This window comes from Pelodiscus sinensis, chromosome 6 (genome assembly GCF_049634645.1).
Source record: "Pelodiscus sinensis isolate JC-2024 chromosome 6, ASM4963464v1, whole genome shotgun sequence".
Lineage (NCBI taxonomy): Eukaryota > Metazoa > Chordata > Testudines > Trionychidae > Pelodiscus > Pelodiscus sinensis.
Window position 1 is genome coordinate 34,490,042 of NC_134716.1, and position 16,335 is coordinate 34,506,376.

At 43.6% G+C, this 16,335-nt stretch overlaps 1 protein-coding gene across 1 annotated transcript in view; it reads right to left on the reverse strand.

Annotated features, from left to right (window-relative positions):
* The window catches only part of LOC102452715 (uncharacterized), an 88,021-nt gene that overhangs the window by 70,527 nt on the left and 1,159 nt on the right, over positions 1-16,335 (reverse strand). The gene's annotated exons all lie outside the window — the stretch shown is intronic.

The following is a 16,335-nucleotide window of genomic DNA, read 5'->3' on the forward strand; positions in this document are numbered from 1 at the left end:
GGCCCTCTATGTTAAACTTTATCTACCCTGCACGTTTTTTTGACAATAAAGGGAGATAAGGAAGAAAAGCCTCACATGGAGCTGGAAGCTTTTTTTTGTCAAAGAAAATGGCTGGTTTTCCTCACAAAAGTCACATGGCAGTGTGAACGCTCAGGGTATGTCTACACAGCAAAGTTATTTCGAAATAACAGCCCTTATTTTGAAATAACTTTCCTAGCGTCAACACAGCCAAACTGCTATTTCGAAATAGCGGAGCGCTTATTTTGAATTTGGTAAACCTCATTCTACAAGGAAGAACACCAAATTTGAAATAGCTATTTCGAAATAAGTGCTGTGTAGACACTTATTTTGAAATAGGGGGCCTCCAGCCTTCCCAGAGTTCCCTGGTGGCCACTCCATCCTCAACCAAGAACACTTCTCTCCCTCCCTCCTTCCCCGGAACCCTTAAAGGTTTAAATTCTGGTCACACTGTGCCTGTGCCAGCTTCAAGCCTGCCAGCCCAGAGCCGGCAGTCACTGTCCCTGACCCAGTGGCCCCAAAACATAAGCCAGCAAGCCACTGGCAGCCAGCCTTCTACTGCTCCCCAGGAGCAGTCTGCCAGCTCCCAGGAGCCTGCCAGGGCCCAGAGAAGGTGGGTGGAAATCTTGGACCTCATTCAGGTTTGGGGGGGGGATGCCCACAATGTCCATGATCTCCACACTAGATGGGGGGAATGCGGCCATCTATGGCAGGATAGCTGCCAGCCTGGCCACCAAAGGCTACATGCGAACCCAGGAGCAGGTTTGCATGACAATCAAGTTGGTTCGGCGAGGCCCTGAGCTTCCCCTCTCCCTTCTTCCCTTTGCTTCCCCCTTCCAGCTCCCTCCTCCCATGTTTTCCCCTCCCCTCTCCCATTTTCTCTTTTCCCCTCTCCCGCCTCCTTTCCCCAGTCTCACCAAAGTTTCATTCCCCCCTGTGACAAGTTCCCGTGAGCCTCTCCGGGCCAGCCCTGACTCAATCCATCAGGCGCATGCCCCGAGGTCTCTTCTTTACACGAAAAAAAACAAAAAATGTCTGTCTCACCCCAGAGGAGCATTGTAGACGGGTCTCTGGAGCCTATTACGCACTGGGACCACCTCCGCCAACTGTGTCTTGGAGGGGGAGCGCAGAAATAATGCCCAGGGTGGGGAAAAGGAGGCTTGGGCCCATCCTCACTCCGAGCCCCGACCCAGGGCCCTAAGGCAGGCAATGCTGTCTCTGCTCAGCGGATGGGGCAGTAGCCCTAAATGAATCCGCACTCGGGTTTTGCGGCCCAGCCCAGGATTGCTTCTTTCCCCCTGCCCAGTAATTAGTTCCTCCTTGGCAGGGAGCCAGACTCACCACTTGCCTCGCCCCCGCCTGTAGCTCGTCAAGTTCCCTGCCCCTCTTATCCCTTCACCACCCTCTGATCCCTCCCTCTTGCTCTGGTGGCATCCCACCTTTTAAATCCCCCACTGTGTTGCCGTCATCTGATGTCACCCCCCCGTGTGCCCCAGCGCACACGGCTGCGTTATCCCTGCGGCGCGCCGGGTGATGTCATGCTCTGGGTTCTCCGGTGGCTTTTCTTCCCTGGCCCACATGTGCCCACTGGCTGTACGCATCGGTGCGGCGGCCGGTCCAAGCTCCACCGCTTGTTCCCCACGGCGCGATTCAGAGCCGGTCCAAGTGCGAGGCGGCGGCGCCCTGTCACACACACTTTTGTTAAATAAAGAGAGTTTATGTTCATGAAAATATGTGTATTTTATCTGACATCAGGAAGGGGGGTTAGGGAGGGGTAAGTGGCAGGACGTGAGGGAGGAATGAGGCACAAGCCCCGAGTGGGGCAGACCTAGGAGGCTCTTAGTGCTCCTCAGGGTGGAAGCTCTCCCTGATGGACCTTCTGGATGGCAGCCTGCAGAAAGTGCAGCCAGGCTCACAGCAATGCATCCAAGAGAAGCACCAGAGTGCCCAAGGGCAGCTCTGGCTCCATGTTGCAGAGTGCTGTGATGTCCCGAGTGAGGGCAACGAGAACACGCAGAGACAAAATGCTTTGCTGTCCCTCATTGAGGTAGACAAGCAAGCAGGGAAACCTGAGAACTGGCTGTCCGGGGGAAGGGAGGGGGTCTCTTTAAGCACAGACCTCAGATAGCCTCAGGCAGCAGTCCCACACAGTAAGTCCTGACCTGGTGCCCTGCTAGAACTGGTTCCGGCCAGCCTCAAATACAATTTAGAGTCCACTCAGTGTGGACGTGCTATTTTGAAATATCAAAATGCTATTTCAAAATGCATTTTGTGTGTAAATGAGTTATTTTGAAATAAGCTATTTCGAAATAACTATTTCAAATTAACACTGTAGTGTAGACATATTACACAGTTTTGTCACTGAAAGGCACTTTTCCTTTACAAAACTTGCTAATATAGACAAAGCCTGAGCCTTTCTCGTCAACTTTGCCAGCATACCAAAGGGGTGCCTACCACTGCAGTGTTCTGACGGTGTTGATTACTCTCCTCTTCCATGTTCTTCTACTAGTTCGGAAATATGTAGGAAGGGTGTGTAGAACCATATCCTAACCTCTCCCTGTACCCTTGCAGGCAATTTTTATCACTGAAGAAAGGAGAGAGCCGTCCTTTCTTACAGGAATTGCTATTGTAATTGGCCCTAGTGAAGGTCATGCTACGGAGGCATTTAACATGACCTCCAACCCCATATACTTGAAAAGAGCAGATCACAAGAAAAGTAACAATTGAGCTGAGAATTTTATGTTCTCCATTTTTTTTCCTCACTTGAATATGTAGCTCTCGTCCTGTCCAGGCAGTGGTATGAAATACAGAGCTCTAAAGTGTCTGATGAGACAATGCAAAATAAAGCACCTCCCCCTAAATTGTTAGAAAAGAGGAAATTTAAATGATCACAGTAGATGAACTCTCATAGGTGTAATGAATGCAAATCGTGACCTTCACTTAAAATCAGACTCATGTCTTTTTGAAGTTTAGAAACGTTCAGTTTGCAAATATCTCCTTCATGTCTGTGCTGCCTAATTTCCGTTGAAAGAATGTGAAATACGATATTCTTGTCACAGATCCAAATCTGATGAAACCAGGAAGCACTGAATATTTCATGAGACAGCTTGCTTTTATGTGATTTCAGGTCCACATTTCAGATACATTTCATATACAGCTAAATATACATGCTGGCACATGTTTATCTGAAATGACTTTTGATGTGTGTGTAAGTTGTGAAACTGGCATTACCTTTTAGAGCAAATATCTTCCATGTTGCAAAAGTGCTTGGCGGGGAAGTGTGTATAGAGCTCTCTTGCCCTTTTCCCCTCATGCACCTGACAAAGATCGGGGCAGAATTTAGACTTAGCATTCACATAAGCATTCTGCTCCCAGTTAATGCACCTGACAGTGTGCTGCTAGGTACCACAGGGAGGCAGAGTCAATCATCTTGGGGAAAGACCAGCCTCAGATTTCCTCTCCCTCTTTATTCATATTCCTGTCCAGTAATGAGCACTGGGGCAAGCATTCATGTATTATCCCCTGTGGAACTATAAAATGTGCATCTCCTAGGCTTTTGTGAAACATCCTAGCACCGTAGGGTAGGCAGAATGGCTCCAGATGAATCCCTAATAGCTGTTGCTGTTCTGCTGCCCCACCTTTGTGGCTCAGAGGAACAAAAGCAGATGTCTGACTTTATAATGTAATCTGAAAGAGGGTGTTTTTTATTGCTGAAACTCCAGAGCTGATTACTTACCATTAATTAACAGAATAAACTTTTGACTGGAAGCTACTTACAAGTTAATACACGATACAACTCACAAGACTATTCCATTATCACAAAGGCCTATTTCAGGTAAAATCTCATTAACATCACAATTGGGTGTGATTTGAAGGAGATGAATAAATGTAGGTGAAGTTATTCCAAAATAACATACTTGGCGTCTACACCACAAGCGGTTATTTTGACATAAAGTCAAAATAATGTCAAGCTTGAGAGCTTGTTACTCTGACTCCTGTAACCTTCATTTTACAAGAAGTAAGGGAAGTTGGAGGAAGAGGGCTTTTTCTTGGACTTTCTGCTGTGTAGACAGTGCCAAAAACCAAAATAAGGTATTTCGACTTGAGCTACATAATTGATGTAACTCAAGTTGCATAGCTTATTTTGGCTTTAGCCCTGCTGTGTGGACGAGCCCTTAGAGAAGTTGTGTTTTGTTGTGAGGTTTGAGGTTATGTTGATCTCTTCATAACAAGCTTTTCACTCTTGATTTTGACAGTTCCATTGCTCCAGGGGAATGTAGCTGCCATGAGAGGTCTCTGATTTCTCCAAAAGAGCTCAGTCTACGTTAGTGTTCAGTAGCAATTATTATTAGGTTTCTCTTGAAGTTGTATAAACTTGTTGTGCTAAACCTTTCTAAGCCCCATTTTCTCAGCTGTTTCTAGAATACTTTCAGAGCAGACAATAACAAAGAAAAACTGGGTGAAAACTTCTAGTATAAAAATACCCTGCCTCTTCGGTTGTTTAAGGCAAAGTTCTGCCTTCAGTATGTCTTTTTGTTACTGTCAGTTCCATCATTGCATATAATATGTGCTAGGGTTCCCAGAAAACAATCTGATTGGCAGAATTAGGTATATAATCTAGAAGCATGAATAGACCTGTGCATTCTGTAAATCTGCCATCTAGTTCTTTAAGTATCCAATTCTGACACTTTTATTCATAAGGTGAAGTCCGCAAGTAGTCCCACTGATTTCACTACCACAGAATGAGTCCAAGGGAGAAGAACAGGGCCCAAACAGTAGCACCTTGATATCAGGTTTGCTTAGCTTTCCAGCAATTTGGGAATACATTTCTTTTTTGTAAAATCCTTGGAAATTTGTGGAACAATGGCTTCCCACATTCTTTCCTAGAGACTTCTAAGCGCAGGTCTACAAAATGGGATTAAGTTGACCTAAGTAATATAACAGCTACATGAATGACATAGCTGGAGTAGACATAGCTTAGGTCAATTCATTACAGTGTCTACACTGGGGTGGGCAAGAGAACCTTCAGGGGTCTTGCTGCTCCTCCGCTCCCAAGCCAATCAGGATCTGGGGCTGGGGGAAGTCCACAAATTCTCTTCCTGCTGCCTAGAGGGAACCACCAGCTGTTCAGAACAGCTAGCAGTTATATCTGGGGGAAGGCGGTGGGTGCAAAGACTTCACGTGCTCCCCCATCCCCAGGCCAATCAGGGTATGTGGGCGGGGAAGCATGGAAGTGTCCTGGCTCCTCCCCCACCTTTGAAGCCACTTCAAAAATTTGTGAAGTAGTCCCCCTTTTAAAATTATTGCCCACCCCGGTCTACACTGTCTGGATTGACGGGAGAAACTCTCCCATCCACTTACCTTGGGTTTCTCATTCCAGTGGAGTACTTGAGTTATTTGCTCTCAGTTTAGCAGGTCTTCTCTACATCTCCTAAATCAACCCCTGGTGGTGGATCTATTGCTGCAGTGTCAGTAGTGGAGACAAGCCCTGAGACAGTCTAAATTCATCAGGCCCTCAATATTTTTCTGATTGCAGTCCAGGACGCCAGGGACTCTGTAGCTGGAAGCCAAATTCTACTCCCTCAGACTACTTACTGCCTCCCTGGACCACTTTCTACCTTTTCTATTTCCTACAACAAGAGATTCTCAACCTGCAGCCATCCTTTTGTCTGATTTTTGGTGCATCAGCCTTATGACTGCCATTTTCTTCGTTTATTTTTAGCCAAGGTTTTTCTCTATCTCAATCTTCTTTCACTCTGTCCAGTACCCTTAAGGAAACACAAGGCTTTTACTGCAACATTCCATTGCCTTGACATTCTCACTAGTCCCTTTAGGGAAAAGTCTCTCATTCCAAGCTGACTCAATTTTTCATAAAGAAACTTTCTTTACATAGAGCATTGCCCACAATGCTACAGAACATGCGCAACAGTTGGTTTTTGTTTTTGCACGCATTACACAGCCTGTCTTTATGTCTAAGTTTAACTTCTCATTTAGGGCTGTGGTTCCCAACCTTTTTTATACCACAGACCAGCAAACCCATTCACAAACTTTTGGTGGGCCTGTAACATTTTATTTGCATATTCATTATGGTAATTAATTTTAAGAGGCCATGTATTTATTTTACATCGCATCTGGATGCACACAATGCATGTTGTAACGGGTCAGAGTTTGCAGATATCTATAACACTAAACAAAATTCATAAAAAAAATTCCCCTCTGGCTGGGGAATGACCGATGCCTGCAAAGGGAGAGGCGCAAGGAGGGGTTAGGGTGTGAGAGACCCTGTTTAGCAACTGAAATTTTGTCGGGGCATACAAGCTGATGCCCCCAAGTGCTACCACCAGTCAACTCTGCTCGCCCTCTCCCGCCCCGCCTTATGGGGTGCTGGAGCTGCTATTGTATGTCCCCCATCTCCTTCTATACAATCCACCCAATATCTTATGCCTTTCCCTTCCCCAGCCAGGAAGCTCTTGCTCCCACAGTCTCCCCACTCTTCATCCCCCTTCCTTCCCTCCCTGTGACGCCCTCTTAGAGTTTCCTTCCATTGCACCCCTGCTCCCATTCACCCCATAAGTCTCCACTGAATTCCCCAACCTCCCTTCAGCACCTCCTGCATCCTCCTCCTGCCTCCGCCTCACACATTCCTGTTTCCCCTCAACTCTTCAGTCCCCTCCTCACCCCCCCACCCCCCACCCTCCCCGAGCTGGCAGCAGCTTCCCTGGGCCCCAGGCAGAGATCACAGCCAGCTCTGTTGGGAGCAAGCCAGGGCCAAACCCTTCCCTTGCAGCCCCTGGGCACCACTCCCAGGGTGTGTGTGTGTCTCTTACCTGTCCCTGCAAGTGCTGCCCGCCCTGGGGCATGGGCTGGGCTAGGCAGGGACTACCCTGGGAGAGGCTCCTGGGGAGCAGTGGAATTGGCTCAGCTGGAGATTCTCCCTCCCAGCTGCAACCCGGGCTCTGAGGGCCCAGTAACGGCCCCTGCTGGGATTTGGGGATCCGCCCCATAGCCTGGTCCCAGAGTTGCTGTGAGCAGCAGCTGTGAGATGCTTCTTGCTGCTGGGGCTGAACTCAGCCCTGGCTGCCAGAGCTCCTGCTGACTGCTGCTGGGTCCTAGCAAGCAACCCGCCATGTCGCAGCCCTTTCTCCTAGGGGCCATCCCACTCCTGGACTTGGGCAGCATCCCTAGCATCAAGGCAGCATTATGCAGAGAAGCCAACGCAGTGTTGGGCCCAGGGAGAAGAGACAATCCCAGGGAGAGGAGAAGGTGGGATTCTGGGCAGACTGGGCCTTGCTCTAGAGTCCAGCCGAGACAATCTGCAAGGCATGGGAATGGCTTGGCAGTGTGCTGCATCCCAGCAGCCATCAGTTCGTGGCCCAGAACTGGCCTCAGACTGGCATTTGGGAACCACTAATTTAAGGCCTGTTAATACACTAAAAAATTACTTCACCTTTTTTGTCATGATTATGGAATATAGTATAGTCTTTGATTTTTGAGTTTACATCATAAAACCTTTGTCCTTTTGTTTCCTTAATCCATAGTTCTTGCCATTCCTTCACAAGCTCCTTTGTGACCACACTTAAATTCTTGCCTACATTTTTTAAAAGTTTGCTTTGCTGGATTGTCAGCAATCTCATTTCTAGGTATTCCAAAATGCATAAGAATTCATTCTATTGCTACACAGATACCTGCTTGTAATACTTCTATAGATAGTAGCATTATAAAAGCAGAAAATCTCGCAATTTTTCTTGTCTCCTTTTGCCCATTTTTTTAACCTGATAGTATGAGGATATGTTTGCAACCCATATAATTTTGTTTGATAAGCTCCCAACCATCTTCACAGATATGTTTTGTATTTCTGTTTTCACAATTTCCCTTTACCTTTGCTCAGAACATTTGTTCTCATAACTTCAACCTGAGATTGAAGGAGGCGGTTCTCTATTGGCTCTTTGCAGCACAACTCTATCATTGTACCACTTGCAATTCAGACATTGGTCCTGGATAAGTTAGAAGTTTTTTAGGGTATGTCTACACAGTCAGAAAAGCCTGCAAGGTGGGAGGGTTAGTCTACACAGTACAGACATAGCCCCACAGCCCAAGCCCCACAAGCCCGTGTTGTCTGGCATGGGCCAGCCACAGATTTTCTTTGCTGTGAAGTCATACTCAAAGAGCTGATTATGAGGCTTGGTATCTGTACTCTAAGGGTGTGTGTAGACTACAGGGTTTTGTTGACAAAAGTGGACTTTTGTCGACAAAACTATACCTGCGTCTATACTACTGCCGAGTTCTGTCGACATAATATCAACAGAACTCGGCAGTTTTGTCAAGACAGCGGTAAACCTCATCCTACGAGGAAAACGCCTTTTGTCGACAGAGTTCTGTCGAGAGAAGGCGTTACTACATCTACACTGTCCTTTGCATCTACACTCTCATGTCGACAAAGCAGCTTGCTTTGTCGACAGAACTGGATGTAGTCTAGACACTCTTTGTCGACAGAGGCTTTGTCGACAGTATCTGTCGACAAAGCCTCTGTCGACAAAAGCCTGCAGTCTAGACGTACCCAGAAATTGGTCTTCTCAATGCTCTATATGTCATCAATAACTTATCTGCATCCCATTTCTTCCCATCTATACTTTTATATATGTTCATCCTACTTTTACAGTTTTGTATATTACACATGTGACCTTTCCAAGTTCCATTTCTTCCAACTTATTTTTGTCTTTGGTAATTCTTTGTGCCACTACCTTATATCTTTTATAATGTATTAAGTCCTTACTGTTCATTGTGTATTTTTCATGTTGTCTGTCTAATTTCTTCCCTCGTGCAGTAGAAAAGGAGAGCCAGAGATATGAGGCCTAGTATGAGGGGCCGAGAGTAAGGACTAATGCCTGAAAGCCTGGCCATGCTAATATTAAGTGAAGTTAGCAAGAAATAGGCTGTGAGCAAAAGTCAGGCCCTGATACAAAACAGGCCTGCATGCAAGTTCTCTGTATGGAATATGAATTCAGAAAGAACATGGGTGGTGTTTTTAAAATGCAAGCATTTCTAAAAAGTGTTAGGCACTGGATATTTGAATGAATACATTCCAGAAGGATTGTGCTGAAAATGACGATAATAAGTTATGGTTATAAACACAGTCCCAGGACCCATGGACCCCTGCAAACAACAAGGTCAGGATGACAGAGCGATGGATAGAGGTGTTGTGATCCAGTCAACAGGTACAAGGTAAAGCATTCTGACTAAGCAAATCAGAGGGGCCATATGTAACTTGTTTGTACCAATGTTTAAAAGAAGGGTCACAGAGGGGGTATCTTTGTCTGACCAAAAGGAAGAGCTCAAAGTCCTACTACTCACTGAGCAGGTCCATTGCAACAGGCATGCATGCATGAGTGTATCTGTAACCATTGAACTGGGGCACTAGGACTGGCTTCATTAACAGTAAACCTGGCCGAGCGTCTTCGCAACGGAACTGAGTCTTCTTGGGCAGTTTGTTCAAGGGCTGTGTCTGCAGATAGAGCTATCCCATCCATAGCCAGACTGGTCCCTGTCCAACGTTTTGTGTGTTTAACTTTTCCTTAGCCTTGATGCTTAGTAAGCATAGGGATGTAATCACTTCCCCTTCTGTCGTCTTTATTAATTTCCTAGCTGCATTTACTAGCTATATTATTTGTTGCACTTCTTAAAATATGCTTCCTGTTAGCTGTTTCCTGACTTTATAATCAGACACTCCGCAGCAGGGGCTTCATTATTAATTAAGCCTGGCTTTCTATGTCTCACAGTGCTGCCAGCTAAGTTATCTGGCCCAACAGGCTCATATTACCTCTTCCAGAGCATGTGGGGTGTGCACCCCATCACACTTTGACTGACTTAAATTTGGCCAGGATATCACCCTTAGCTTCTAGGATGTTCCTGAAAGATCACTCGTGTTATAGCCCATAATGCTATGGAAACTGGTGATTTTAGATTATTATTATAGCTAATTATTTTAATCATTTTAATGCATGACTTCTCACAAGCATTTCGTATGATCCTAGATGGTCAAATTGCGGTTTACCATGAGACTTAGAGAACACCTTTATTAGGTACAGTATATATTGAATGCAATTAAATGGATCACGGGGATTACAGGATAGCTTTGGTTGATGTAATGCACTTGTTCCTTGCTCTTCTAAATAAGGTAGTAGTGCTGGAATATAGACAGCTGAATAAAGGGCAATTATTTCTCTCATTTATAAACTGGAATAACACCACTTTTCCACTCCAGAATAAAGAAGATAGAAGGACAGGGCATTTTTTCTCCTCCATAATTTTAATGCTTTAGTCCTACAGAAATGATTATGCAATCCAGACAGGATTATCGTTCCAACTAGAAGTTTGGTTAGAGTGGAAAAAATAGCCTGCAGAGAGTCATCTATAGTCTGGATAACCCCTTCCCCTTCACTAAAGGTCAAGGCCTAAATTCTAACTTGGACTAAATGCTATGGAGACTGAGAATCCACTTTAAATCCTTGCCAGGGTTTATCTGAACCTTTGGTCTGGATATAGAATCATAGAACACTAGAACTGGAAGGGACCTTGAGAGATCATCAAGTTCAGTCCCCTGCCCTAACGGCAGGACCAACCACCGTCTAGATCATCCCTGATAGATGTCCATCTAATATGCTTTTAAATATCTCCTGTGATGGAGATTCAACAACCTCCCAAGGCAATTTATTCCAGTTTTTAACCACTCTGTTAGGAAGTTTTTCCTAATGTCCAACCTAAACCTCTCTTGCTGCAGTTTAAGCCCATTGCTTCTTGTCCTATCATCAGAGACCAAGGAAAACAATTTCCCCCCTTCTCCCTGTTACATGACACCTTTTTAGATACCTGAAAACCGCTATCATGTACCTTCTGAGTCTTCTCTTTTCCAAATTAAAGAAGCCCAATGCCTTCAGCCTTCCCTTATAACTCATGTTTTCTAGACCTTTAATCATGTTTGTTGCTCTTCTCTGGACCTTCTCCAATTTCTCCACATCTTTCTTCAAATGTGGTGCTGGCACAATACTCCAACTGAAGCCTAATCAGCGCAGAGTAGGGCAGAAGAATGACTTCTCCTGTCTTGCTCACAACACTCCTGTTAATGCATCCCAGAATCATGTTTGCTTTTTTTTGCAACAGTGTCACACTGTTGACTCATATTTAGTTTGTGGTCCACTATAACCCCTAAATCCCTTGCTGTAGTACTTCTTTCTAGTCAGTCGCTTCCCATTCTGTATGTGTGAAACTGATTGTTCCTTCCTAAATGGAGTACTTTGCATTTGTCCTTATTAAACTTCATCCTGTTTACTGCAGACTGTTTCTCCAGTTTGTCCAGATCATTTTGAATTATGACCCTATCCTCCAAAGCACTTGCAACCTCTCCAAACTTGGTATCATCTGCAATCTTAATAAGCGTACTCTCTATGCCATCATAGTATAAAATACTCTGAGGGTGCTGTGTACCTGCTTACCTACTGCCCACCCCTGTTGGGGTAGGTAGGCAGGAAATATATAGATAGTAGGCAAAGCAGGGTAGAATTCAGGATACCGTATTCAGGATTGGCATCTAAAGTCACAATCTAGCATTATATGTGATGCGGAGCTGATGTGCTATCTAGTCCTCATTTTCTTGTCTATCAGACAAATTTACTCTTTCTTCTCTGGTATCAAACAGTCTTACTATTTCTAGCTATGAAGCTGCCAAACTAAAGGGACTATCAGTTAACAGGGTGAGGAAAATATCAATATCTGTTGCTGATTTAATTAGTGTTTGTGAAAGATAGTTGAATCCTGTAATGTGGGACAAATATTCTTATTTTAAGGTATCAGTTTACGTCTGAAACTTTTTCTGGCCCCTCCTAGGAATGTTTTAAGTATATTAATTAGCATAGCAATTAGTCAGTTCAAATTTTCAAAAGCTGAAAATATATCTACCCGTATATACTCGAGTATAAGCCGAGGCACCTAATTTTACCACAAAGAACTGGGAAAAAATATTGACTCGAGTATAAGCCTAGGGTAGGAAATGAGGCAGCTACTGGTAAATGTAAAAAATGAAGATAGATACCAATAAAATTACATGAATATTTATTTCAAAGAAAAACAATAACCTAGCTCTGTAAGTGGAAAAGGGGGTCAACAAAAACAATATGGTATCAAAAATACCGTAACTTTAAAAGTACAACAACCTTAGCTCAATCAGCAACCAAGCTTAATCAGCTCCCCATAGCTCTTTTCCTCAGGTGTCCCGGCTTCCTAGCTGTTTTCGTGTTTTTAGCTGAGGGAAACTTGCAGATGGCAACTCCCTCTCCACATATACCATTCCCCCGACACAGAGGATAAAATATTTCCACAATCCCTGGGCAGATCCTGCTTTCCATAAGGATTTTATCCTTTCCATTCAGGCCCCTTACCTTATCTCTTCTCTTCAGCCTGCGCCGAGCCGCGCTTCTGCCTCCGGACCCGCCCCCTGCCCACAGCACAGTGACAAGCCAATCACTGGCAGTCACTGTGCAGCCAACAAGCCTATGTATGTGCGCTGTTCATCGCACATACATAGAGCTTTCAGACCTCAGAAATTGACACGAGATACTTTGATGATGAATTTACAGCGCAGTCCATAACAATAACACCTCCTGACAGATACGACAACCTGGATGCCTTAGAACCTGACCAGCGTACTCACTTTCCTCAGTTCTCGAGACGCTGACTCGAGTATAAGCCGAGGGGGGCATTTTTCAGCACAAAAAATGTGCTGAAAAACTCTGCTTATACTCGAGTATATACGGTATCTCTTCTGTGTTCCCAAACCAAGTTACTGAAATAAGCCAGGAATAAAACTGAATAGGACCAAGATTCTCTTTATTGCTGACATTTTATGATTAATGGAAACAATGGAGAATTATTTCCTACAGCGTGGTAAGAACAGAGTATATAGATCAGGAGAATTGGAGGAGGCATATACAGTCATTTTACCAAGGCCACTAATATGTCTTTTTTGCTCTGTCAATTGCATTCGTTTTTTCAGTTTTCCTTTCAGCAGTCATTCCTCTTTCTTTTATTATAATGGCCTATCACCTTTTGTTTCTATGTACCGAAAGTACTGAAATCAAAACAGTTGTCATTTTCTGGGTTTCTCCCTCTGTAGCTGTTTGGAGTTATGCTTCCCCTACTCCCCCCCTACTCCTGGTGGGTGGAGTTCTCTGACTCATGGTCTTCCTGAAATTGGAGTAGTGAGTCACTAGCACAGAGCTGTACTGTACAGTACAATCAATACAGCCATGAAAAAAATGCAGTCATTTGACTTAGATTACTTGATGATTTTATCCTCACTCTTTTCTAGAATGAAGATATTGTTACATGTTCAAAGGCTCATTTTCTAGGATTGTTTGATAAGTAGCAATATACAGCATGAGGCATTACTGTCATAGTACAAGTTATAGAGGAAAAACACAAATGTTTTCCCTCTCTTGTAATCGTTATCCTTCTAGAATACACACACTACAATCACTGATGACAATGTCATATACAAAATACATAACATACAAAATTACTACACACATTGGCATTTAAGCTGGTGCTAAGTGATTATGATACTGTGGATTCAATTCCCCTTCCCCCTCCCTCAGATATGGGACTCCTGGAAGCAGAGCTATAGGGGAAGAGTGAAATTTCCTCAAGCCTTTGTGCCTCCAGAGTGCAGATGAAAGCAGAATGGTTCACAAAAGCTCAAGAGTGTTCAGCAGCAGACTTCTTTTATTTCTGCTTCAGAAATGAGCTGTTCTGTTCCCTGTAGTGTATGCTGCTGCTGCTGAAAGTTGGTGTATATACTGGGAAGAGATTCACTGACATCTCCACCTATGGGTCCTGCCATAAAGGATTAGCAGAATTTACTTCTAAGGATGGGCCATTTTTGTATTCTGATACCAACGAGTAGCTACTGGTACAATGTTTGTTTGAGCTCTTTTGGGGAGAGACTCTACTGCAGCTATCCTAAGGGGGTCTCCAATCATGACTGAGACTGCTGGGTCCTACTGCCATTTACATTTACTCCAATTCATCTGATGAAGTGGGCTTTACCCATGAAAGCTCGTGTTTCTATACGTTTTTGTTAGTCTCTAAAGGGGGCATCTAAACAAGCACAGTTATTACAAAATAACTGACACTTTCAAAATAACAGTGCAAGCGTCTACACAGCAATTCCGTTATTTTGAAATAACAGATGGCTTATTCCGATTTCTGTAAACCCCATTTCATGAGGAATAATGCCTATTTTGAGAGAGCTATTTTGGAATAGCTGTAGTGTGGATGCTCCACTGCTGCTATTTTGAAATAGCTCCTTCCCAGAGACATTCAAAGTAATTACTTCCTACTGCCTCCTGAGGGTTTAAATCAAGGTAGTAAGTCCACATTAGGGAAGCCTGCCTTGGATTAATTTTGAGGTTTCCCTGTAGTGTAGACGCGCTATTTTGAAATGAGCTATTTTGGAGTATTTCCAAAATAGCTGATGTATCCTAAGGTACTACTCATTGTTTTTAGAGTTTTGTCTATAGTTATAATACTGACATAAATAGCTCAGGATATTGGAAGCCTCAGAGATAGTGGCAAAAAATTTCCAAGTGGAAATGTGTCTGCCTCCATTGCTGTAATAAGTAGAGGGTGTCTCATAAGCTGCATGATAACTTGAGAGACCCATGCTGAAACCAGAGAGTTGGGATTCCATCTCATTTTTGTACCTCGAGTGACCCATAGTGTGTGTGATTCCTCTATGGGTGATCACAGTTTCTTTCCTTCTTTTGAGACTGAAAAACACTTTTTCACTAGTTCTGAAATCTTGCTCTCCTGGCTTTACAGTAACATGATGAAATAGGGGAGTGGAAAAACTGACTGAACCAGTCAGTGAATTTTAGGTTAGGAAAGATGTTTGCTACAAAACACTCATGCTGCTTTGTGTCTTGAGACATTTAAAAATATGAAGAACAGAACTTCGGAAAGTCAAAATGGGTTAGTCATTCACTGGCAAAAGAAAGATCTATCGTATTTTCAATGACTATGAATCTTAGATGCCTTTGCCCTACATCACAGTATAAACTTTTGTTTTAGCAGATTTATCCCTGTTGACTTATTCAGAATAATCTTTGTTCCATTCCTTCACCAACCCTATTCTGATCTTTCTTGCTTCCTCTAGTACCAAAGCAAATGATGCCTCAATAGATCTCATTCTAGGGATGTCAACCTGTAGTTGACTACACCATTAATTGATAAGCTTGGGCTTAAAGCATTCTCTTCCCTCCCCTTGTTTCCTCTGTATAGAGGCAGCAGAGTGGAGTGGTAGGGGGCTCCCCGGGAATGAGGCTGGGAGTGCACTGGCTGTCGGCCCCATGACTGGGGACTACTGAATAATTGTGTAACTGCTAAAGTTTTGATGTGGTTACACAATTATTCAACTAATTGATATCTAACATCCCTATCTCAGTCAGAAGAAAACTGCCCTTCATTCTCACCAACAGCCTGTATTCTTACATCTCATATGCACAAGGTATTATGGGTGCAGATCCCAGATTGAAATGAGAACACAACCTCATTTTATTAATTGTTTATTAACTTTTCTCCTCTGATGTTTAATGCCTCCAATTTGGATGGAAGGCAGAAAGAAAGAAGAGGGCTCATCTGCACTTTCCATATTAGCTTTTCTAGCTGGCTTTAAATGTAAATTTAATTGCAGCATGTCTCAGATACCTGACCTGTTTGCCTCATTTGAGATGTGAGGCATATCTTCTGATATGCAAATTGTAGATTTGATTGCATGTCACACTTCATCATATATGTCTTTAAGGAACATTTCAAACTGAATCACACTGTATGTATTCTTGCATTGCACAAAGTATATGTCTTAGGTCTTTCTTGAGTGACTTGCTATTATATAATATTTTGCTAGCACCTTATAAAAACTTTGAATTTCTGGGCTTTCTTGGGAAAAAATCCCTTACTAAAGATGGACCCCAAAACAGAACACACATAAATCTGAAAGCTCGCAAACTGTAGCAAGTCTGTGAGAGGAATTTGAAGTAAAAATCCAAACTTGTATATGAACTTCAATAGCATTATATTTGTTTAATGTATTTGTATTGCAGTAGAGTGTCAGTACTGTACATCATGGACTAAGACTCCCTATGCAAGCATAGGAAAAAAAACCAGTTCCTGCCTCCAAAGTGCTTATAAGTAAACATAAAACAAGAGGGTACAGATAGACAGGGGGAGAATAACATGATGAGGTACTACTGGTCAGCAAAATAGGCA